The sequence below is a fragment of the Furipterus horrens genome, unplaced genomic scaffold, assembly GCF_987537825.1.
Source record: "Furipterus horrens unplaced genomic scaffold, mFurHor1.1.pri manual_scaffold_4, whole genome shotgun sequence".
Lineage (NCBI taxonomy): Eukaryota > Metazoa > Chordata > Mammalia > Chiroptera > Furipteridae > Furipterus > Furipterus horrens.
The window spans coordinates 48,589,791-48,615,876 of NW_028327174.1; positions in this window are offsets into that span (position 1 = coordinate 48,589,791).

The following is a 26,086-nucleotide window of genomic DNA, read 5'->3' on the forward strand; positions in this document are numbered from 1 at the left end:
AAGCAAATAGATAATAAACATGAAAATATTCTTTTAACTTCTTAAATAATCAAAGACAAAGTTAAAAACAAGGCAATGTTTGCATTTAGTATATTTGCAAAATTAAAATTTTGCTCATACACGAGGGTATGGGTAGCATGGAGTCTCACATACTGTTAATGGAATGTAAAGCGCTGTGACCTCCTTGGAAAGTCATTTGGCAGTATCTGTTAGTATTTAAAAAGCACATTCTCTGTAGCTCAGCAATTTCCCTTGTAGGGATTTTCCCCACAGAAACACTTGCACAACAGGGCAAATATATACCATACAGGGACAACATGATAATATTATTTGTAACAGTAAGAAACTAAATGAAATTTAAGTGCCTATCAAGAGAGGACTAAGTAAACTACAGTGTTTCTATGAAAGGGAATACTACATACCTTTTCAGAATCAATACATGTATCTGTATTGATATGAAAAATATCCAAGCTAAATTATATTATGTGAAAAAAGCAGGTAGAATACAGTCCTACTATAAATGAGAATTCCAAAAATTATATTTCATACATATATTTATTATACTTGTACATAGTATATACATACAAATTTCTAGAAAACTTGTTCAGCTGTAATTACATTAGGTATGAGGATATAGATGAAGATGCAGTTTTTACTGTTCATGTTATACCCATTTGTATTGTTAGAACTTACTTTGTACAGGCATTACTTAATGATTTTTTTTTTTTAAGATTTAAACCATTAATCCTTCCAAGCAAATGAAAATTTTATATTTTTACCATTCAACCTGTAGCTAGGAAGATATTAGCAAATACAAAAAAAAGTCAGACATTTAAAATAAATATATAATGAATGAGTAAACTAATTCACCAATCATGATGAAAGAGGAGAGCCACAGTCTCTAGGAATTGTCAAGTCCTGTTTCCACTGCAAGGAAAACATCCCCTGGTTTTAATAACAGCTTTTATCAACATTCCAAAAAGAAAATCAATAATAATAGTAATAGCTCATATTTATTGAGCAGTGACTGCCAGATCTGGCACTGAGTACTTTTACATGAATTATCTCACTGAATCCTCACAAACTCCATGCTGTACAGCCAGCTACCAGCCTCATTCTGTCAGTGAAAAAACTAAGAACTGGAAAGAGAAATTAAGAAATATCACAGGAGATTCAAGGCTTGTGTTTCAAAGCATTTGTAATATGCTTCCATGGGGCTTCCAGACTCATCCTCTCAGTGTCCTCAGGGGAGTGATTTAACATTCCCTGTCAGTAACAGGAGCACAGCGACAGCACCTTCCTCCCAGGGTTGTTATGGGGATTAAATGAGATAGCAGGTGTGATGTGCTTCACTCTGTGCCTGGTATATAAGTGAGCTCTCAAAGAATGTTAGCTGTTGCAGTTGCTGTTGCAAGACCTTTTAGGATGCTCTCTCTTCTTACCTGTTCAGTCTCATACCTTCCCATGCCCCCTTCCTGCCTACTTGAACTCAATCTCCAGTCTTTCTAACTCCTTGCTCTTCCCCCTTGGCTTCCCAAAGCTTCTGTGCTTCTGTTGCTCCCTCTGCTAGAGTGTCCGTACCTACCTTTCATCCCTTCTTCACCTGGTAAACCCTTACTTACTCTTAAGACTCAGAATAACTTAGGAATTGCTTCTTCCAGAAAGCCTTTCTTGATCTCAACTTTGTGGGTTAAGTCCTCCTTCCTGAGTTTCATCCTCCTCTGTATCCCTCTCTCATGGCATTTGTCAAATGGCTACACTGTGACATTCTAAATACTTAGTCCGCCATCACCCAAATCTGTGGGTTCTTAGAGGTGGGTTCAAGTTTATCTTCATTGGGTTCCTTCAGTGCTTAGCAATAAAGATTTGCTAAATGAGTTAAGTGGTATCTGAAATAAGAGTAGGCTACTTGTTCTGCAACCTCTGTTGACCATCCCCATGAACTTATTCCTTTTGGAAATAAGAATGTAAGTCAGGCAGATAGTTATTCATTCATTAAATTGTTATTTTATTAGCTTTTACTATTGTTCTAGGTGCTGAGACCACCATAGTAAATAAGACTAAGTGTCCTGGTCCCTGATGGTTATAGTCTAGTATGAACAGGAAAGAGAAAGGCAACAAATAAATAAGTGAAAAGATCATTTAAATAGCAATAAGTTCTGGAACAAAAGTAGAACAAGGTTAAGGGTAGAAAGTGATAGGGAGCAAGGGGCTAATTTAAACTTTGCAGTCAGGGAAGGCCTCTGTAGAGGTGACCTTTAAGGCGAGACCTGAACGTCAGGAAACATCCAGGCATGCAAAAGTCAAGGATCAGGGCAAGCTGAAAGGCCCTGGTGGGACTGAGTGTGAATTTTCACCGGCAGGAGTAGGTCTGGGTGCCTAGTGCACAATTTCACCAGATAAGGTCAGAAAGGGGTCATGACCAGATCTAGTGAGACCTCTTAGGTCATGATTAGTTATCTAGATTTTGTTCTGCCCACAACAGGAAGCCACTGAAGGGCTTTACACAAGAGAGTGAGATAATCTGATTTAATATTTTAGAAGATGACTCTGGCCTCTGTGCGGAAGGCAAGAATAGAAGCACTATCAGGTTATCACCACAGTTCAATGAGATAATTGCAGCTGAAGCTGGAGATAGAAAAAGTACTTGGAGTTAGGCTGTCTTGGGAAAGATGACAGGACTTGCTGATGAGATAGTGGAATAGAGTAGCATGGGACAAGAGGAATCAAGAATGATCCCTAAACTAGACTAGCAGCACTGTAGACCGTGGAGTCATTCACCAAGGTGGTGAAGACTAGAGGAGAGACAGGTGTGAGGGACAGAGGGTGGGGAGAAACCAAAAGCTCAGTTTGGGGCATATGAGCTTGGAGATGCTACTGGACATCCAAGAAGAGAGCACAGCAGCCTGTAGGCCCCACAAGCCTGCAGCTTGATGGGTACTTCTTGGGTCGAACTCTAGATCTGCCGATCACCTGCAAATGAATGATGTCTCAACAGGGTGCATAGAAAAGGAGGAGGAGTTTGAATGTAGAAGGATGGGGGTGGAGTGTGGAGAAAAAAAGAAAGCAAGAGGCAAGGAGAAAGAAGGGAAAGAGAAAAGAATAAGGTCCTAGTCAAATTCAGGAGTGCTCAGAGGGAGAGAGTGAACGTGATTTAAGCAGGAAATCTACCCAGAGAGTCCACCCAGGAGAGGGTGTGCCGTGGAGACTGAGGAAAGATTGTGAGAGGTTGAAGAAAGGGCTGAGAGGTCAAGTCAGATAAAGGTAGCAAATGACTGGATTTGGCCAAAGCAAAGTCATTAATAACTTTGATAGAACCGTCTCAGCAGTGTGATGGGGTCAAAAGCTCAACTACAGGGCTCTGAGAGGATGAGGATGGAGACGATGGAGACAGTGACTCTAAACAACACCTTAAAAACGTTTTCTTGTGGGAAAATGAGGCAGTAGCAGGAGGGAGAGAGTCAAGGAAGAGATTTTTTGCTTTGTCTTTATGTTGATAGAGGAGTTGGGGAGAAAAGGGCTGGGTGCCCAGCAAGGTCCTGAGAAACTGAGTGGGGATGAGATCCGGCCCCAAGTGGAGGGCGCGGATGACCTGACAGGGGAGCCGGGTCAACTGCTGTGACCACAAGGAAGGCAAAGCACTCAGAAGAGGCAGGCTGGAGGGTGCAGTTGATATCGGAACAGGTTGGCAGCTTCTATTTTCTCAGGCAAGTCTGAGAGAAAGGCCTCTGCTAGAGTATGAGGAGGGGAGGAAGCAGGTGTTGGAGAAGTTGTGAAGTGGGACGGTGAACAACCAAGGGACATGGGCACTGTGGGGAGCCCATCCTTGTTTGTGATTATGAATTAAAGTGAGACTAGTGTCTATACTTCCATTTTGTCATTTTCAGCTCCTCAGATTAGCTAAGAGTAGGTGATATCATCATCAGACGTTTGACCAGGAACAAAGATGCCTCGTGATGTACATTCTGGGCATCTGAGGGAACAGAGCCAGCCTGAGGCCATGCAGTTGATGCAGGGGCAGCTTATTGTATGAGTCACTACATCTCTCCCGGCATCCTTTCCTCTCTTCCTTTCCAGAGGAGAATCTAGTTTTGTTCAGCTGTTCACCCAGTTTATGAGATTCATGGGAATGAGAAACTGAACTCATCTCCGGTTCAGTCATGGATGCTGATATTTAAACCATGCCAATCAGATGGAAGGGGAAGACCTGCTTTCATGGGGAGGCTCCTGTTTTTCTTCTCTTCCACTTGATGAGAAAAAGGAAACCTCATGTCCCGTCTGTTGGCCACAGTTACAAGACAAAACTGATGCTGTGGCTAACCATGTGGAGAGATGGAAATAATCTGGGACCCTGATGACATCAACTCCCTGACTCAACCAATCTTGAAGCCCATCTTACTTCTAAACTTCCTGTTATTTGAAATAATAAATATCTTTAAAGAAAAAAAAACAGCTTGAGTCAGGGTTTCTGTTACTTGAGGCAAAAGCATTGTCATGGACACAATTGTTTTTCTGTATGTATTCAGTACTGTATATAATAAATATTCAAAACTGGCTTGACCAGTGCTTGCCTTGCTCTCAATTAAGCATCTTGTTTAATGACGGTGAAGGCTTGTGTCCAGGAAGCAGGACTTGGGGTCACTGGGGCACTTCTGCTCCCACAGTTTAGGTTAACCAAGAGGCGGATATGCTTGACCACAAACTGGTCTGACAAGTGGTACTTGTTTTCATAATTATGTAAACAAATGAAATGTGGATCGAGGAAAAGAACTGCTGTTGTATAAAATCCAAACTGAACAGTTTTAGTAAAAAGTAAAGGGAAAGTAGCTTTCAAAAACAAAACAAAAACAGAATCTTAGAGTTTGGTGTGAGCGAGACAAATGTAAAATAATTGGTAACTTTTGTTTAATCTAGAAGATTCTGAACTCAGAATGATTCCCAACTGTCTTTGAGTTCTCTCTCCACCTTAAAGATGTTAAGCTCAGCTGGGAAAAGTTGACCTTAAGTCAACTTTCATTCTTAAAAGTCCACATACAACTCCAATCAGCTGCCACACACTTAAAGAAGAGGTTTTGTCCCTTCAAATATTATAAAAAGAAGGTATATTTATATGTTTTACTATAATAAAATACTCACGGTGTTTTCCAGTTTTACTGTTTCTTTATTTTAACTAAACAACTGCTCTGACTTATCCAACTAGCTGCCAGTTTGGGGGCTTCCAAGTAAACGTGTCCACTGTTCCCTTCAGCCCCCTCTCCCATATATGATCAACCTACTCCAACTCTCTCCTAACCTTACGTCCTCAGCACCTGTTTTTACAAAATTATCATTGCAATAACAAGGATACCTTTGATTTTCATTAAAGGTCTGGGAGTATCTGCATTAAAGTGTTAACTGCTATTTCCCCATGAAGAGATTATGGATTTCTTATATGCATCTGAATAACAGGGGTGTGAATAGTATCGATTTGGTGAGAAACCTTGATGTAAATGAAGAAGAGCTGCGTGCCAGCTTGAGCTCAATAGTACACTGAGCTCCTCAGATTCAGAGATATAGTAAATTTGGGCAAAGGGCACCGGAGCAGAGGCTGCAAGGCTTTATGACAACTGGTTTGGAGCTTGAGGAAAGTCATTTGCTGCTTCTGGGTCTCTTAGAAGAGAGCAGCCATGTGACGGGGCCAGGTCCTTCCTGGGGTGGCTGGTGGCACACAGGAAACAGCAGGTCTACTTCACTTCAGCAGAATGTTGCTCAGCTATTAGAACTCAAGCGTCTCAAATGCTTATGTGCCATGTTCTGTTTCAGTAGAGAATTGGCACTTCTCTCCTCCATTGATAAAGGTCATTATAGAAATTTAAGGAAATATAGATGAACACAAAGGGAAGAAAAAATATATTTTTTTTAATCCCACCCCTTAGAAAGGAGTTTTATTCTAGAAGTCTCCAGATACTGAACCCTACTATGCTGAAAATGCAGAGGAAGAAGAGACGGTGGGGTCACCGCATCCCCTCTTCTTTTTTTCTTTTCTTTTCTTTCCTTTTCTTTTTCACCTCCGTGTAGTGCAGTGGAGTTTTACAGACTGACTCAGAAGTAGAGTTTAAATAGTTTTAACTCTGGCATATATACTTGACACTACTGTCTTAACTTTAAAAAAGTATTTTTTTAATTGTGCTAAACTACAAATAACAAAATTTACTGTTTACCATTTTTTAAGTGTAAATTCAGTAGCATTAAGTATATTCACATTGTTGTATAACCAATTTCCAGAACTTTTTCACCTTGCAAAGCTGAAACTCTGCACCCATTAAATGACAACTTCTCATTTCCCCCTACCCCCAGCTCTGGGCAAAGGTCATCTACTTTCTGTTTTATGAATTGGACTATGCTACATACCACATATAAGTTAAACCACACAGCATTTTCTCTTGTGACTGGTTTATTTCACTTACATAATGTCTTCAATGTTCATCCATGTAATAGAATGTGTCAGGATTTCCTTCATTTTTTATGGTTCAATAGTATTCCATAGTATATATGTACCATATTTTATCTATTCATTTGCCGATGGCCATTTGGGTTACCTCCACCTTTTGGTTATTGAGAATAATGCTGCTGTGGATATGAGTGTACAAATATCTCTTAGACACCCTGCTTTCCATGTTTTAACCTCTTGAGTTTCCTTATCTTTTGTTGTAAAATGGGAAAAAGAAGAACATGTGCCTTTTACAACCCACAAAGAGAATACTAGTAAACAGTGAAGGACCAATCGCCGTGGTGTTCACTGTCACGAGCAGCAGGGCTGGGCTGGGCTGAGTGGCCCGTGCTGGAAGTGCTGAGTAGGATTGGTGAGGCGGGGAGAGACTACGAAGACTGAAACCTTCAGCTATTCCCATGGGAGCACCCATCCTCAACCGATCCCACTGAGTCCCTCAGGCTGTGTCCCCCATTGCTCTAGCTTTCCTCCTTGTCTGTGGTTTAGTTGTCTGGCTTCTCTACAAAGCTCTTCTTCTGTCTTTTCTCTCTGCCTGGAACTGTCTGCGACTTTTCAAGACCTTCTTAAGCAAGTGTTCTGCCTATAAAACATCTCTTTGAGAATTCAGACATGTTTTAAATCACATTGAGAAGTAAAGCCAGTCTTACCTGAGCAACAAAAATTAGATGACCTCAGTGTATACATAAATTACAAAACTTTAGAAAGCAACTCTTTCAGAAGCATAGGGTTCAGGAGGCTAAATCCTATCTTGACGGCTCAGAGAGACAGGTCTTTAAGGTGTCCTGCTTGCTTCCAGGACTCCATTGACTCTTAGGAGGCTTGGGTCAGTAATCCCCCCCACTCACAGCTTTCATAATCCTTTGAGTTCCCTATTAATGGAGACATAACAATGACAATAATACCTTCATGTTGAAGCACTTGATGGTTTACAAACCATTTTTATGTATATTGTCTTATCTGATTTCACAATTCTATGAAGTGGGCATCTATTTCAGAGATGGAGAGATAGGAGCTCAGAAATGCAGCCAGGATGTCAAAGAGCCAAAACTGAATTGTGTTATCTCTCCTGCTCATGAGACCCTTACAAGTGGAGAAATTATTGGGGGTCACCAAGGCCACATCCAGGAGCTCCCAAGTCAAAGAATTGGAGGGGAATGGAATGGCTCAGTCTTTTTAGTTCTAACTTATGATAAAACAAAAACATAGAGAGAAAAATACTAGTGTATACCAATGTGTGCGTGAAGAGAGAAAGAAGCAAAGACATTTAAAATATGAGAAAAAAGAAGTCCTGGCTGGCATGGCTCAGTTGCTTGGGCATCATCTTGCAAACCAAAAGACAGCCGGTTCGATTCCTGGTCAAGGCACATGACTGGGTTGCAGGCTCTGTCCCCTAGTCTATGTTTCTCTCTCACATTGATGTTCTTCTTCCTGTCTTTCTCCCTCTCTTCCTCTCTCTCTAAAATAAAATAAAATAAATTTTTAAAAAATCGTTAAAATATGAAAAAAAAAGGAAAAACAAATGATTGCAGACTGTCAGGTAAATCTTGGAGTTGATTAAATCTGTAGGTGGCACTACTTGAAAGGGCTCTTTTATAGATTTATAATCTAGCCTTTTTCAACATGCTTAAACATTAGCAAAAGAGAAAGTGTTTGAATTGATGCATTGACCTGTTGGAAAAAAATGCATCACCTGAAAGTAGCTTGCTGCATTGCCATTTAGAGGAATTCATACTGTGAGAAAAATATAATTGTGGCAGCTCTGAAGATGTGACCTTTTTGAACCCCTCTGAAATTAAAGGATGGGAAAATGGTTCAGCCACATTACTAATATGCCTGCTGCTGTCTGTTTCTCTTCTGCTCCATTCATTACAACAAACTACTCACATGTGAATAAATAGTAACATAATCCTAGTCTTTGTGCTAGTTTATTAAAATATGTGCATAATTCTCCACTATCTCCTTAGAGTCTTCTCTGACAGCTTTCCTCTGAAGCTGTGACTTGTGTTTTTATATAACACAGAAGCATCATTTCCTTCTTTGATTGCTCCTATAAAATGGCAAGACTAGCACTTTTACAAAGGGTGATGTCTACAAATGCCTGTCTTCAGATGAAGCGCTGTCCAAATGTAAGGAAAATGAAGTCCCACAAGTTTTCCTTGAGTATGACTGAGAGATTTTCTATGTCATCTAGATCTCCAGTTGATTAGAATCCTTTCCCCATTGTACAGCATGATTTGTGAGTAGTTCCTGTTCAGAGGAAGTTCAGTGTTCCAAGTTAAGTATGCTGCTTTGCTTCAGAAATCCCCAGGGCCTGCAGAGTGCTGTGAAATTGGCAGGGGCTGTGCCTCTAATGTCTGAGGCCCACATCTGCCTCAAGGCTGCAGAGAGTCTCATCTGGTTACCCCATAGGGATTTGGCAACATTTGGAGATATCTGGGGTTGTCACAACTGGGGAAGAGAGGTGCTACTGCGTTTAGAGGGTAGAGGTCAGGGGTGCTACTACACAACTACAAAAAGGGTCCCTTGAAGACAGGAGCATCTTAGAAAGACAGCAGAGGTCAAAGAGAAGGAAAAGCCCCTTCTGCAGCACAGCTCCCAGTAACACGAACATCAGGCAGAGAAAACCCCATCAGAGAAAGAGTATATGAAACAAGAAATTGGATAAAATGCCAGCATTCTGAGTGAAGGACGCTATAAAACATTTTTTACTGTTTTTTAAAAAAGTGTGATAAAATACACTTAACAAAATTTACCATTTTAAGTGTGCAGTTCAGTGACATTAAATACATTCACATTGTTGTGTTACCATCTCCACCATTCACTTTCAGAATTTTTCATCTTCCCGAGCTGAAACTCTACCCATTAAATAGTGACTTTCCATCCCCCCACCCCCACTCCAGCCCCTGGCAACCACTGTTCTACTTTGCCTCTATCAGCCTGCCTACTCCAGGAACCTCATATAAGTAGATCCTACTGTATTTGTCCTTTTATGTCTGGCTTACTTCACTTAACATAATGTCTTCAACATTCATCCATGTTATAGCATGGATTAGAGTTTCCTTCCTTTGTAAGGCTGAACAATACTTCATTGTGTGTATAAACGACATTTTGCTTATCCATTCATCCATCAGTGGACATTTGGGTTGTTTCCACATTTTGACTATTGTCAATAATGTTGCTGTGAACATAACAGAGTATAGTAAAACGGTGATCAGTGTGAGAAACTCTTTGCAAGAATTCTTGCATGTATTTTATACAGGAGATCTTATAATAAATAAAATACGCAGAAAAAAATAAAGGAAGGAAGAAAGGAAATACACCTTCAGGCAGGACAAATCTCAAAGCTATTCTCTCTCTGTTCTTTATTCCAAAGATCCCACCTGCAGATTCACAGGGGAGGGCATAGGAGATCATGGGCACTGGGGACCTGAGGGAGAGAGAAAGATGCAGGGCCACCTCCTCTCACAATTGGGGGTCTCTGAGAGAGGTGATGCTGCAGGATCTATATTAAGATCAGGCCAGTGCTGAGCCAATAACTAGTCCTCTGCTGGGGTCTTCGGTCCCCCACCTCCCTGCCCTTACACACTCACACACTGACAGAGTTCTCCCTCGCAAGCTCAGAGGAGGTTCTGAGGTCAGCGATGACAACACTACCTGTTCTAACCAGATTAAGGGCAAAAGCCATAGAAGTTTCAAGGAATGTGGTGGGAGGCAAGCCCTGGCTGGTGGGGCTCAGTGGATTGAGTGCTGGCCTGTGAACTAAAAGGTCGCCAGTTCGATTCCCAGTCAGGGCACCTGCCTGGATTGCAGGCTAGGTACCCATTTGGGTGAGTGCAAGAGGCAACCAATTAATTGAGGCATCTCTCACACATTGATGTTTCTCTCCCTCTTTTTCTTACCCCCTCCTTCTCTCTAAAAATAAATAAATACATCTTAAAAAAAAAAAAAAAAGGAGTGTGGGTTTCTCAATGTCTAGTGAGAACCCTGCACAATATCTGTCACCTTGTTAAAAATGTGGATAACTATTCATCCAGGCCAGCTTCAAGAAAAAATTCATTATTTTTCTTTCCTTTCCACTCTTTTCTACATTCAGGGGAATGCAGGGTATGCCATGACCAACCAAGACACGAATTTGGCCTTTCCCGTGGGACCTGTCTCTACCCGCTCCCTCCAGAGTTGCTCTCTACTCCCCTCCTAGCTGATTTCATCCTCCCAGGATCTGGTTCTCTAATAAAGCTAGTGTGATGAATAGCCAAGGGCTCCCCTGGCAATCACACACCTGTGTTTTAGCAGTAGTTATCAACAAATAATTAAAATAGTCAGGGCCTGACTGGGTTAGCACACAAAGGAAGGTCCAGATGTGGAGTCAGAACTCTTAGCCCCACAATGTGTAAGAGGCTGAACCTAGACAAGTTCTTTCTGAGACTCAGTTGCCACATTTGTTAAATGGGCGTAATGATGCTGCCTTCACAGGGTTGTTATGAGAACCAGGGGAGACAGTGCACATACTTTCACTCGGTGCGTGGCACATAGGAGAGCATTTCATAAGCAACGATGCACCAGATAAATGTGCACAAATATGTGGCTTAATAACATATTTACAACAGTAGGATCCACAACACCAAAAAAGTATAAGGCATTACTAATATCATTGTCAAGTAGAAATCTTAATCACTGAGGCAGAGCAAATGGGAGACATATTTTAGGGATGTGACTTTTCTAAAGCTCATTAAATCAGTCATTCCATAGCATAGCACTTGGTCCCCATGTGTAACTAAAACCTGTTCTATTTCAATCTCTCCTATATCTTTGGGTCTCTAAAGAATCCCAAAGGTTAAAACACACATGTGCATTTCCTGGAAGAAAAGCCATTGTACTGTCCATGTCTACATTTTCAGGAATCAACTTGTCAGTCTGTGATTTTGCTAGCAGAATACAGAATTCTTTTTTGAAAAGTGACCTTATTTCACAGTATGGTCCCAAGGAAATGTGAAAACAGTAGTTGTACAAGAGAAGAGAGGTGGGAAAGGGCAGAGATGGGAAAGAGGAAGGACTCCAGTCAGGGCAAAGTGCTGAGATGGAAAGTGGAGGGAGGAGGCGGTGAGGAAGTAGGCAAACCAAGAAGCTGGATGCTGGCCAAGGTGCGGACTCCCAAAGAGTCTGTCAGTCTGCACATCTTGCCATTTTGTTTGCATTTCTGTTTCTTCTGAAGGCAATGATGTATGTTTCACTTCATCTTTTATTTTCCTTGTGGTTTAATTATAAGAAGAGGAGAAACTTAGGCGTGAAGGAAGAATTATTTTTTCCCCTCAAGTGCTACATCTGTTAGAGGTTGGATATAACTGAATTAATTGCCAAAATATCTGAAGAAGAAGGCACATGTTTGTTCTTCAATTTAGTCACCAGGCATGGCCAGGGCCTCATTCCAGCATGCTATCCTTGGGTGATAAACAAGTATTCACCAGCAGTGGGTGCCAACACTTAAAAAAGAAGGAGTTTAATCCGAAGTGATTGTTTTTCTATTCCTACATACCACTGCTCACTCCATGTAGAAGTGTAGTTATGACTCCCTAAGTTAAACACACACACATGTACACACACTGGCCCCATAACATTTATCCTACTATAGTTAAATTGTGAAGTGTTGGAATAAACATATAGATAACTGATTTAATCCTCTTTGGTGAAAAGGAAATTTATTCAACTAATATATTCTGTTAAACTATTTGGTTTACACTGTAGTGGAATTGTCTTAGAACACAGAGGAATTTTCTGCTTTCAAAAAAATTCCAGAGATAACTCATGTATACTGTGATGGACCCTGGCCTGCATGGCTCAATGGGTTGAGTGTCATCCTGCAAAGCTAAAAGTTGCCTGTTCAATTCCCAATCAGAGCACATGGTTCGGTCCCCAATCCAGGCCCATGCAGAGGCAACTAATCAATGTTTCTCTTTCTCTTTCACCCTCCCTTCCCCTCTCTTTAAAAATAATATTGAATTTTTAAAAAAATTTTAAGTGCGATGGGCCAGAAAGTATTAGTATGTGTATTAATATTAATTGGTATATGTAATCTTTCTTCCTCCTTTTACAGTCAAGAAGAATCTTTCAACAATGACATCACACTGTCCCTCCATAGAGTGAAAAACCATCCTCAGGCTAAAATTCCTAAGTTTATAAATCAAGCATTGACTGCTCTCCAGAGCTCCAGGCCCCTCCAACTCAACTTGTCCAAACCAAAACATTTTATTAACACTCCCCCACAACTTGTATCTCTCCCAGTCATCCCCCAACTCAGGAAATAGTAGCAACCCAGTTTTCAAGAAAAGTCCTACAGAGTCATCCATGAGTCCCCCCTTTTTCTCCTTCAACCCTGTAATTATTTCTCCATGGAACCTGTCAGGTGAACCTCTAAATATAATCAAAATGGCCCCAGGGGAGCGGGGTTCAGGTATCTACTTCAGGAGGAGTGCCATGTGGAACTTAGCATAGGTCCAAATCTGGGAGTTCCTCCTTGGAGCTGGAGGCCACTGTCTGTTTGTCTGACTGGACCCCAGGCCTACCAGTCATTACAATACAACACCTCCTTCTTCTCCACCTCTCTCATCCTTGGGTCCACAACTTTATGTTCTCAAATAAATTGTTGAGCCAAAGAATCCAGAGACAAGAAAGGACACACTGTATGCCTCCATTCATGGAAAGTTCAGAAACTGGCCAAGTTGCTACCATCAGGTGGTGATGGGGGTGGAGGAGGAGAGTGACTGGAAGGAATTTCCGGGGGCTCCTGGGGAGCCAGTCATTTTGCTTCTTAACTTGAACACTGTGAAACAAATGTGTTTACTTCATGAAAATTCATCGAACTGTACATTTAGGATTTGTGCTAATTTCTGATGCGTGTTGCACTTCAATAAAAAATTTACTTAAACAAAAGTGTTATCTAGATGTTTGGAAAAGACTAAGCAATTATTTCTGGACTGAAGATGTTTATAAACCATTAGAAACATCTTTACATTGAAAATATGTGATTTGATCCTTGGTGTCTGAAGAGACTTAAAACTCATCCTTTTTCAAAGGCAAATGACTCTTTCCTTCAGTAGAATAAAAATCACTCATGTTTTCAATTCAACTGAAAAAACAAAAACAAAAAAAACAATTAGTCACTGCCCAACTCAGGAGAGTTGTGAGAACATCCAAAATGTGAGGAATGTTACAGAAGTTTGAGTAGGGACGCTCCAGGGCAGATGTCACAGTGCATGCAACAGAAGCCAGGACTCAGCCACACCTGTCCAAATTACCCCAAGACATCCACTAAGTCAGATTCTTCTTCTTTCTTAAAAGACCCCAGCAGAGCAGCTGCAACTCACCATGTGTCCTTTATTTTCCTGATTGTCTAAAGTGGGAAGAATAGGGCCCAGAGATACCTTAACCAGCCATTATGCTGTCCTCCTTGTAGGCAACTTCTGCTACTGTCCCCAGGTAGTCTGCCGAAGGTGATGTCTTGGTCTGAATCGAAGAGTCTGGTTGGGTTGCCAATGACCAAATAAAGCTGGGTTTTCTGACCTCACTGCCAGCAGGCATGTTAAGCAGTTGTCTGCATGGTGCAATTTTCATGTGGCCCAGCAAGCCCTCTTCCGACTACCCCAAAAATTTGAAGACACTTATACCTAAAGATATATGCACCCTTATGCTCATTGCAGTATTATTTACAGTAACCGAGAAATGGAAACAACCTAAGTGTCCTTCAATGGATGATTGCACAAAGATGTTGTACACTATTCCCTCACTTATCGCGGGTATTACATTCTAGACTCCTCCCACCCCCCGCCCCCTGCAATAACAGAAAATCCGCGAAGTAGGAACTTTACATTTATTTTAGTATTTATATATATTTTAAGGCTTTATAAATCCTTCCTACACATTTATAAACCATTCCCAGTCCCTTATTAACCTTTCCCACTCCCTTATTAACCTTTTCCACACTTTTATAAACACTACTTATGTTCTTAAACGTATTCTACACTCTTAAACCTATGTAACTTTAACAACATACTTATATAGTACCGAAAAATCCCACACTATAACGAAAAATCCGTGATAAATAATTAAATATAATATTTTTAAAAATCCCGTGATACAGTGAGGCCATGATAAGCGATATAAAGAGGGATTACTGTATATGTATACAATGAAATACTACTCAGCCATTAAAAATGATGAAATACTGCCATTTGAGACAATATGAATGAATCTCCTTTTTTAAGTACATTTTATTGATTATGTTGTTACAGTTGTTCCAATTATTTTTCCTTTGTTCCCCTCTGCACAGTACCTGCCTTCCCTCCAGCAATCCCACCTCGCTTAGTTCATGTCCATGGGTCATGCATATAAGTTCTTTGGCTTCACCCTTTCCTATACTATTCTTAACATCCCCCTGTCTATTTGTACCAACCAATTATGCTTCTTAGTCCCTGCACCATTTCCCCATTTCTCCTCCTCCCCACTCCCATCTGATAACCCTCCAAATGATCCCCATACCTATGACTCTGTTCCTATTCTGGTTTGCTTAGTTGGATTTTGTTTTTATTATTTAGATTCAGTTGTTGATAGTTGTGAGTTTGTTGTCACTTTAGTGTTCATAGTTTTCATCTTCTTTTTCTTAAGTAAGTCTCTTTGACTTTTCATATAATAATGGCTTGGTGATAATGAACTCCTTTAGCTTTACCTTATCTGGGAAGCACTTGATCTGCCCTTCCATTGTAAATGATAGCTCTGCTGGATAGAGTAATCTTGGTTGTAGGTCCTTGCTTCTCATCACCTTGAACACTTCTGGCCAGGCCCTTCTTGCCTACAAAGTTCCCTTTGAGAAATCAGCTGATAGTCTTATAGGCACCCCTTTGTAGGTAACTCTCTGCTTTTCTCTTGCTGCTTTTAAGATTCTCTCTTTATTTTGAACCTTTAGCATTTTCATGATAATGTGTCTTGGTGTGGTCCTCTTTGAGTCTAGCTTGTTTGGGACTCTCTGTGCTTCCTGGACTTGTAAGTCTATTTCCTTCACCAAATTTTGGAAGTGACTGCGCTTTCCACTGGTCTGCAGCTGCCACCACTGCTGCTGCCACCACAGTGTGTCCTCTCTGCCCTGGCTCCACACTTCCTACCAGTCTGGATGAGTATTTCTTCTTTATATCTTTGTTTGTTGGATTTCCATGCAGCTCGATTTTCTGGAACTTCTAGTTGTCTCTAGTTTTGAGGTACAGTGGTTGTATTCCTTCTTAGTTATGGAAGGAGACACAGCGTGTCTGTCTAGGTCTCCATCTTGTCCAGAAGTACATGAATAAATCTTGAGAGTATCATGGTAAGTGGAGGAAGTCAGGTGGAAAACTACAAGAACCATATGATTTCACTCATATGCGAGAACAAAAAGTAACAAATAAACAAACAAGACAAATAACCTCATAGATGCAGACAACAGAAGGATGATTACCAGAAGGAGAAGGTCATGGGGAGAGGATGAAGAGGGTAAAATAGGTCAATTATACACTGTGGGTGGTGAGCACACCATGGAATATGCCAGAATTTATATAACGTTATTAACCAATGTCACCCCAATAAGTAAATTAATTAAGTGCCCCAGCCTCCATCAGTGCTCAGCGTGGTCACCACTGTCCAGCTCAGCTCTTGTGTCCCCATTCTGATCATTGGCACCCGCTGTCTTCCTGTGTCCACGCCACACCCCTCCACTGTGGGCCCCATGACCAATGAGATTCTTACTTCATTACTTATTCATTGATGGATATTTGCATCCATTCCTACTTCAGAATTATGCTGCTTGATAAACATTCACAGACAAGTCTTTGCATGCATGTATGTTTTCATTTCTATTCAAGTCTGGGGGTTTATTCTTTTTCAAATCCACTTCTAAGTGGGAAGAGGTTTAGTAAATAATGTTTTGGCTTAAATTCCTGCAGCTTAACTAACTGAGGAGATAAAGGGAGGAGAATATGGGAGATAAAATGGAAGAGGCAGGATGGCAGTGAATTCATCTCTATAGAACGAAAAGAGGGAAGGCTGAGGAAATCACAGTCCAGCTCACATGTTTTGCTTAATGGTTTGGATGGGAGAAAAACAAAGTGGCCTCTAGGGGGATGTAGCTCTATGGAATTGTCATATTTGATGAAAAAGTCAATCAATTGTTGAAATGTCTTAAAATATGTGAATGACCCACATGTGTTGATGGCAGATCTGGGTGTTGCCTTGATTTTTCACTCTCCTGCAGCCCATGGTCAATCATCACGGGTACCTCCTCAGTCCCCTCCAAACTGGGTCAATGTCTCTCAGGTTACCTCTGTTCCACATCCTCACTTTGGTCCAGGCCATCATCTTCCTGCCTGGACCACTGATCTCCTTGTTTGCTCACTTAATCTTGTCTGTACCATCCTCCAAACACTTCCAGAATAAGCTGTCACTCTCCTGACAAAACTGATCAATACCCAGAGCTTGGGTCTCAGCTTCGTCTCTCACCAGCAGCTCTTTCTCTCCTACTTTCCTCTCCCTAACTCCACACACTATACTTCAGACTTTTTAAAATATTGTCTCTCAAATATTCTGCTTTTTCTTCAAGCTTTTGATACTGCCCCAGCTTCAACCTGACACTCTTCCTCCTTGACCTGCCTACCTCCTGTTCTTCCTCAGGTATCACCTTAGACATCACTTCTTTCTGGAAGCCTCCTCTGGCCCACAGTTGGGGCAGGCACCCCTCTTGGGTACTCACATGGAGTCATCTTACCTCAGGCTTAACCTTCATCATATGATGTACCTGCCAGCTTATGTGTCTTTCTTCCCCTCTGGACCAGAAGTTTCCCAAAGATTCAAGCAATACCTGCTTCACCATGTCTCCCCATATTCAGCAAGGGATCTAGTATAGTACACATTTATTGAATAAATGCCTCTGAGTGTCAAAAAGAAAAGACATATTACGTCCATAAGAGCAAGACTTGGGGAAGAAAGCATGGAACAAGAATACTACTTTTTTATGTCTTTATTAATTGGAAGATGATATTTACACATACATGCAATGTGAAGAATAGCACAACTTCAGCATGACAGCTTTTTGGACCAGCTGTGGGATGATGTGGGCTCTAGTTTTGGTTCCACACATCAGAGCTGAGAGACCTTGTGCAATTCATTCAGGCTTTCTCCATCTGTCCAAAGAACTGCTTATGTCGCAGAATTATTGGGTGTATCTGGTAAGTAAAAGTAGATTGTGAAATTTTAAAATTACAAGATACTGTATAAACATAAGGAATTACTATGTCCTCTACTCTTCAAAATAAACCTTTGCAATCTCAGAATCACCCACACAGTAATTTTATTACTTAGAAACATATGACAATAATTCTTCCCATTAGCATTATATTTAGATTCTTCAAAGTAGTTTCATGTCCTTTATCTCATTTGATTCTCATAAACGAGGTATGACAAGTAGGAATTAGCATATCCATTTTATAATTAGTGAAACTTGACCCAGAGATTAAGTGATTGCCCAAGAGAAGCTACTGTGAGCTTCAGGGAAAGAACTGGGTCTCCTGTTTCCTAATTGGGTTTTGCAATTGCCATTTCAGACTTCCAAGGGTTTCAACTCTGGAATGTTCCAGCTCTCAAGTCCCCAAACACACATGCACACACACACACACACACAGTAATCACCCTCAACTTCACAGCAAATTTCATACAAGAAAAGAGTTGCACCAAGAAGCTTTGGAGAGAAACACATTGCACGTTCCCATGTGCCCCAGTCATTGGGGCAAAGCATAGCACCTAGTTCTGTATAAAATTAAACCTTTCTTTTCAGGAGCTAATAAGGAAAAAAAATCAACCAAAATTCTGCACTGAGATAGTAAAAATATCTTTTGTTATCCCCTAAAGACAGATTGCAAATGTACTACATATTAATATACTGTCAATTTATTCATTTTTTTAAAAAGATTTTATTTATTGATTTTAGAGAGAGGGGAAGGGAAGGAGAAAGAGAAAGAGAGAGACATTAATGTGAGAGAGAATCATCGATTGGTTGCCCCAACTGGGGACCTGGCTCACAACCCAAGCATGTGCTCTGACTGGGAATCGAACTGGCGACCTTGAGCTTGGCAGGACGACACCCATTCAACTGAGCAAAATGATCAGGGCAATTTATTCATTTGTATGTAATCTCTAGTCAAGGTAGATTTAATTTCTTTTCTATTTTTATTCATTCCACTTTTGCTTCCTGTCAGTTTTTATATCCAAATCTGCTTCAGTTTCATTTGGCAAGGTGCAGTCATAAAAATGTTTCTCATGCTTTAATGTTTAAATTTGCTGTTGCCTTTTCAAACGGTTCTCTGCGGCCCTGGCGCCATGTCAACTGGCGCAGCTCCCGGACTCGCAGGAGGCTGGAGTTTGACTCCTATAACGATTCTTCATCATTGTCTAAAATTCCCTTTTTTTTTCCCTATTAATTGAGCGTGTGTTGAGCACCTACTGCGTGCTAGGTACTCTGTGAAATAAGACAGGAAGTAACTGACTAAAAGCTGGTTTATGATGGCAGCACAGATGTTCAGAGGAAGGTGAGGTGACCCTGCTGTCCTGGGGAGGAGGATGGAGGAGGGAGGAGGACCCAGGCAAATACCAGCCATAGAAACCATGTGCTTTCCCCCTTACCTGGAAGGGGAACGCAAACACAGTGTGCCACAGACTGGGACCATTCTGCAGCCATTAGGCCAGGAATAATCTAGAAATCAGCCTCTCTGGTGTGCTCGGCTAGCAGCCTGTCCGAGCAGTGGGTACTGTAGGGGTGCAGGGTCGCTACTGCACTATTTGTGGCCGCAGATACGGATTACAGACATGTCACCTTCCCAGTTCTTCAGACCACCTGTCATGCCACGAGGAAGAGACACCGTGATTAAGAATCAGGTTCTGGAGCCTAACTGCTTGGGTTGAAATCTCAACTCTGCCACTTACCATTAATGTTCCATGGAGTGAGTTATTTGTCGCTTGCAACTCAGTTCCCCTCACCTGTGTGATAAGCAGAAAAAGAACAAAGGGCCTCTCAAACTTAGAATAGAAAATTACTAAGCACCCCTCCTGAGTTAGCTGTCCCTACCACAAGAGTTATATGCCCCAGATGGAACTGGAGTTAGGCAACCATGAAACAAACATGGCCTGAAGCCTCACAGGATCTGAGCCAACACCTGTGCTAAAACAGAGTGTCCATCACTGGCCATGTACCTGATCACAAAGTTCCCTGTTGTCAGAGGCTGCCAGCATCCTGCTAAGACCTGGTTTCTCCCACCTTGAGCATTTCTCAGGAACAAGGGCCAGAGATCTCCTGGACTTTCTGTTCTCACAGTAACCATCCCTAACCAGAGGGCATTGTTATAGAACTGACTACCATGGTGACTCAGTAGAACCAATCGGTTTAGACATCTCACACTTAGAATGTAACTCTGGACTACCCAGCCAATGGGGAAACAGGAGAGGCCACCCTGCGTTAGAGCTTACATACAGTAGTCCCTTGCTATATCGCAGTTCACTTATTGCAAACTCACTGTGTCACGGGATTTTAAAAAATATTATATTTAATTATTTATCACGGATTTTTCGCTATATCGCAGGATTCTGTGGTACTGCATACGTATGTTGTTAAAGTTACGTAGGTTTAAGATTGTAGAATAAATGTAAGGCTCCTACTTCACGGGGGGTTCTTGAATGTAATACCTGTGATAAATGAGGGAATATTGTACTCCTGTCTGTCCTGACAGCGATATGCCTGCCTCTGGCTGTACACCCATTTCTGCAGACTCGTAAATAAACACCTTGCTTTGCTGCTAAAGTCCTGTGTCCTGGTGTCTTATTGTGAGCATTTCTCACACCTGCACAGCAAAGTGGGAGTCATATGAGGAATAACTAGGTTAGTTGATAGGAGCAATGCCTAGAACAGTGCCTGGCACACAGTAAGCACTGAGTATTTGTTGTCATGATGAGCCCTGGTTTAGGTTTTTCAGGAACCCACAGGTTCTGTGGCCTGGGTCACCCTTTCTAGGATGCTCTGGCAGGTGTTGTGCAGTGGCTCAAGGTGTAGAAGGTAGGATGGAGCTGGAAATTTTAGCTGGTGCCAACACACTGCAGCATCTCATGCTGCCTCCCATATCTATCTATGGTTGGTATATAACCTTGCCTATCACCCTTTTCTTCTCCCATTGGGAAGGGAAGAAACATTTATCAAAGTTTCTGATTCATTTATTTGTTACTAAGCACAGAACAGGGTAACTGTCTCATAGAAAATATTCATAAGTAAGTCATGAGCTCAAGATAGAAGTGGTTTTACAATTTACTCTTTAAAAAATTTATAAATTTAGTTTTAGTTATAGGTGACATATAATATTATATAAGTTTCAGGTGTACAACATAGAGATTCCCCATTTATATACCTTCTGAAGTGATCAGCCTGATAAGTTTAGTACCCACCTGACATGATACATAGTTACTGACTATTCCTTGTGCCATTCCCTTGACTATTTTTCTAGATTAAATTTATTGGAGTAACATTGGTTAATAATCATATTACATAAGTTTCAAGTGCGCAATTCTATAATACAACTTGCATATATTCTGTTGTGTGCTTATCACCCCAAATCTACTCTCCTTCCTCAAAATCACACAGGTGACGAGAGCCAGAAGAAGAATTTGGACCCAGCTTCAAATGTGTGCTCTGCCAATGCTTCACCACGTTCGAGTATTATGGGAACACATACATATATATATATGTTTCCGCACTCCAGAAGTTGACTTCAAGTTCACTGTGATCACATTGCATCTGTACAGAATGTGGGAGTGGCAAGGAGTGTGCGGGGAATCACTGCCCCCAGCTACAACTATAAAAGGACCACCAAATATTTATTAGTTCCTGTTTCATCTCCTGTTCATAAACCACAGATGATCTTCTCAGGCTTAATTAACTAAGTGAACAAATACATCCACTCATTCATTTGGCAAGCAATTTTTTAGCACCTACTATGTGCCAGACACTATTTTAAAAACACTTGGGTGTGCAACAGTGAACAAAACTGCAAAATAATCACATTAGGAGATTACATTTCATTGGTGTAAGGGTGGAGGAGACAGGTAATAAACAAGCAAATAATAAATAAGCAAATTAAATTCAGATTATGATGGGTGCTATTAAAAGATAAAATAGGGCAATGGCATAGAGAATCATTCTTCGCTCAGCAACCAAAGTGAGCTTTTTAAAATGGATATAATATCATTTCATGCCCTGGCATCAGACCTGTCCATTGCTTTGTTTTTGGAGTAAACTCTAAACTCCTTTCCATGTCCTTCAAGGTCCTGCATGATCTGGCCTCCCTGAAATTTTATCTCCCACCATTCTGTTCCTCTTCAATAATCTCCGGTCATCCTGGCCTTTTTTCTGTCTTTCAAAATACAAAGCTCCACTCCCTCTTCAGGCTTAACACCTGTTCCTCCTTTCTGGAATCTTCTCCTTTGCCCTCCTAGGCCCCCTTCCAGAACCCCAGCTCTTTGAATGGCTCACTCATTCTCAGTTTTCTGCTAAAAAACAAAACAAAAACAAACAAAAAAACATCTTTCTCTACAACCATATCATTTATTTTCTTTCTCTTTATTTTGTTGGGTTTTTTATTTTTTTCCACAATAGCGCTTCTCATTATCTGCCACTGTCTGATTGCTGTACTTATTTGTTTGTTATTGTCCCTCCTGCTCATGTATGCAGTTTGTAAACTCCATGAGGACAGGACTCGGTCTTATTCACAGCTATATTCTCAGCAAGGAGTGAATACTACTCCACATGTCCCTCCCTTCACTCATTCGTCCAATGCACATTTATGCACTGACAGAGCACTATGCGAAGTTCCGAGGATACTTAAATACAACCAGAACCCATGGCACTTACAGTCTGATAATAAACTAGCAATTACAGAATAGAGTGATGAGCTGAAGGATGAGCAGAGAGCCATCGCAGTGGACTTTTACTTGGTGACCCCCAAAAGTCAGGCCTCTCCTATTCACACCCTTGTATAGGCCTCGCCCACACAGACTTTCTCCAATGAGAGAATAGCAAGCATGCATGCAGGCAGAGGATTGGTAAGTGCTTAAACACAAAGGTCTTTCTCTCACGTAAAGTAGCCCACGCTAGCCATATAAAGAAAGCCAGGTAAAGAGAAAGGGAGACACAGAGAGAAGTTCCAGCCTTCCAGCTGGCCTCACAAGATTCCAGATGCGTGAGTGTCCTCGTACTGAATGTGACGGCCCCATCCATCCCCTGACTGCAACAGCAAAAATACGTTCTTTTGTTTAAATTAATTAGATTAAGGGTTTAAATTTTGGTTGACTCATTCTTTCAATGTAATTTCTTTTTTTAAATTATGCTTTCCATGTGATTATAATAGTTTGTTATAAGCACACAGATTTATTCATATGAGGAAGAAGAATTAATTGCCTGTTGTCAAGGAAGAAAGGAAAAGGAAAAGAAAAAAAACAGAAATTATAGGAAAAGGGGAGAGAGAAAAAATAATGACAGTCTGAGACGTAGAATCTTGCTTACACATTTTCTAAGTAAACCGATTAATTTGTTTCTAGCAAAAAAGTTGGTCAAGATAGTCTGTACTTAAGTGGGTTGATGAGGGGTTTGCAAAGAAAAGAATTTAACTGCTATGGATGTACCCTAAAACCTTGAGTGTTTATCAGGGAACTTACAGGATGAACTGTCTCTGGACAATGGCTGAGGGTGTCCCTCCCTTAGACCTGCATCATGGCTAAGCCAGATCTGCACCATTTTACGCATCAGTTTTATATGTTGGTTTTAATGTATTTAGTCACTTGATTCTAACCTTTTAATTAATTATTTTAGACTTCAGTGTAAAATTAGATTATCTGTGCATGGTCATTTTGTCTTTTCCCTTTCACTAATATATACATATAGTCACTGGCAAACTAACTGACATAGGATAGAAACACAAACTGTGACGCTATCTGAGTGCACGGCCAATTGGTGCTGGTATCTTATGAGGAGTCCTTCTACTCAGAGGTATTTGACCAGTGTGGCTGGAGCAGCTCAAATTTGGACAAAGAAACAACAGCAGATGGGCCACGTATGGTAAATTTTCACCATAGAAATTTCCCCTGAAATCATCCGACTCCACGGGAAGTTTTGTCTTAGAATCTGGGCAGTAATGATTCTTGCTTGGATATTCAGCAGATGGCTAATTCCTATCACAGTATAGCACTCCACAATCACCCAGCTCTATGGCATGCTGAGCTTATTTCCTGTAAAATCGAAGCAAAACAAGCACTATTTGACTGAAATTGGTTGTGATAATATCTAAGGAAATAGAGGGTTTGTTTGCTTTTTTTTACTTTAGAGCCAAATTTTATAAGTAAATATTCCACTATATTGCTCTTCTGTCTCTGATGAGTGTACACACATGCACACACATGAACACACATGAACACACACTGCTATTATCACCACCACTGCAAAACCACACATTGTATACTATATATTTTGTAGTCTATAAATGCTCACAGAAGGATCTACCGTGTAGCTCTAAAATGATCTCTTCAGGCTAGGAAATTTGCTGTGATACCAGGCTAAGAGGTCAAGTTTTCTGTGAAAGAGGGTAAAGGCTGCTTTCTCTACTTGAAAATGTTAAAGTTTATTCTACAGGTCAATGGTTAAATCTTTAGGGAAAGCCTTTTTCTTCCTCTCACCCTCAAATCTCTGCAAGTCACAGAAGTCTGAATCTTCTTCCATTTAGTCAGTCCTATGACAAGTTATTTGGGACAACAAATCAGGCAAAAACCTGCCTGTGTGGTTCATTGAGCAATGCCGAGAGAGATCCCCAATCCTTCCTGGATACCGGAATAATTAATTTATACCATTACATTTGCCATCGTTACATTTGCCAAAAGATGGAAATCTATTTTAAGAACTCAAGTGATTCTGAATACAATCTTTTGGGGATTCGGTATCAACCACTGTCACATTGTATTAAAGACCCCAAGAAAAGAGAAAAGGAATTGAATGTTCTGATCAAGGAAGTGGGAGCAGAGGTTAAAAGCTAGAGGGGCAGTACCTAAGGAGACGTTGGGGACCCAGGGGTTAAACATTAAGATAGCACTGTGTTGCCACTGGGGTGCAGAGAGGTGAAAGAAGGAAGGCAAGAAATAAGGACGGATGATGACAAAAGGCAAACTTTGCCCCACTTTTCAGTTTTTCCAGCTCCTAAAATCTCTATTGTAGCAGCTACCTCTTATTGAACACTTAGATAGCAAGCACCTGAAGCTCTTTGTCTTATCTTATTACAACTTTACATGTCCTGGTAGGTTCAACATTGGGAGTGAAAGGCCGCTGGAAAAATGTTCTACTTCATAGGGTTACAGAATAATGTGAGATACTTAAGTGCTTTGCAAGCTATAAAGCATCCCAGAATATGGAAGATGTTTTTTCTTTCTATTGTTTTTCATCATTCATCCCTTGCAACTATATCCAATGAGCAAGACTCTGTTTCCATAATTCTTATTCTCCATTTTGCAGACAGTACTCAGTAAGAGGCAATGAACTGATGAAATTGATTACCATGAATAAAATCGATCATATGCCATTAAAAATAAAGTTAACTACCATCAATGCCCAAGATGAGATTTTCATTTTATTTGATTTCAATTTTTGATTTTAGAGAGGGGAGGGGAGGGAGAAAGAGAGGGAGAGAAACATCAATGTGAGAGGGGAACATCAATTGCCTTCTGTACACGCCCCGACCAGGAAGAGCACTGTGACTGACCCTGCAACCCAGACATGCGCCCTGACCTGGAATCAAACCGGCGACCTTTTGGTTGATAGGACAATGCCCAAGCAACTGAGCCACACCAGCCAGGGCCCCAGGATGAGCTAACACATAGAAGATGGACAGTGGGTACCTGGTAATTGACTAAATGACCAGCTGAGTTATGTGTGTGCCTGTAAGAGGGAGGGCCTGCAGCCTGGCTCACTCAGCAACACCTGGTTACCTTCCTATATCATGGATGTCAATTGTAGTTTTTTGTTTTGCTTTTTAAGTTCTCTTCCTCTCCCAGCATGTTTATTCTTTTCTTTGGGCCCACACATCCCACCTTACCCCTGGTCAGGGGGCTCCCTCGGATGTGCGGGAGGTCCTCATTTGATTGTTCCTGCTTCTGGGTGATGCAAAGAAAAGCTGGCTTGGAGCTCCTCTGTGCGTGGGGAAAGGTCTGGGAATTGCTGGAGTCTGCTTTAGGCCATCAGGTGGGAAATCATCTCTGATGCAGGAGACTCTAGGGCTAGAATGTGTAGCCTTTTCCCAAGATCCATACAATATTGCCCAGCAGAAACTCCAGTCTCCAGCCTGGGGGTACCTGCCAGCACTGGCTGTGTAAGTGTTGGGAGTGGGCGGTAACGGGGGTGAGAAGGCTGCGGGCCAAGGTCCCTTTCTGCTGCCTTAGACTGGTTGTGAAGGAAAACCAGTGGAGTAGCTATGGAAACCATGAGGGAGCATTGTTTTTTTTTTATAATGC